The sequence below is a fragment of the Buceros rhinoceros genome, unplaced genomic scaffold (assembly GCF_000710305.1).
Source record: "Buceros rhinoceros silvestris isolate BGI_N320 unplaced genomic scaffold, ASM71030v1 scaffold7364, whole genome shotgun sequence".
Taxonomy (NCBI): Eukaryota; Metazoa; Chordata; class Aves; order Bucerotiformes; family Bucerotidae; genus Buceros; species Buceros rhinoceros.
The window spans coordinates 2,244-2,554 of NW_010406446.1; positions in this window are offsets into that span (position 1 = coordinate 2,244).

Sequence of the window (311 nt, forward strand, 5' to 3'; positions counted from 1 at the left end):
GGTTGGGCTCCAGATGTGAGAGGGGGAGGTGTTCAACCCCACGAGCCTCTTGTGCTGGAGGTGACTGGGGCTGGAACTTGCAGGCGAAGTTGTTGAGTTTCCATGGCTGGCTGTGGGGGTCCTGCCCTTCTCGCTGCCATCACTGGGCCATGGTGGGGTCATGGGAGCTGGTGGGATGTCCCTGCCACCAGCTGCTGTTGCACTCGCAGCCCCTGCCTGGTGCTATCGCTATCCCTGGGGTCCATAGGGGTGTCACAGCAGTGTCCTCCCAGCATAGGGGGCATGGGGGACGGCGCCATGGAAACTCAGGA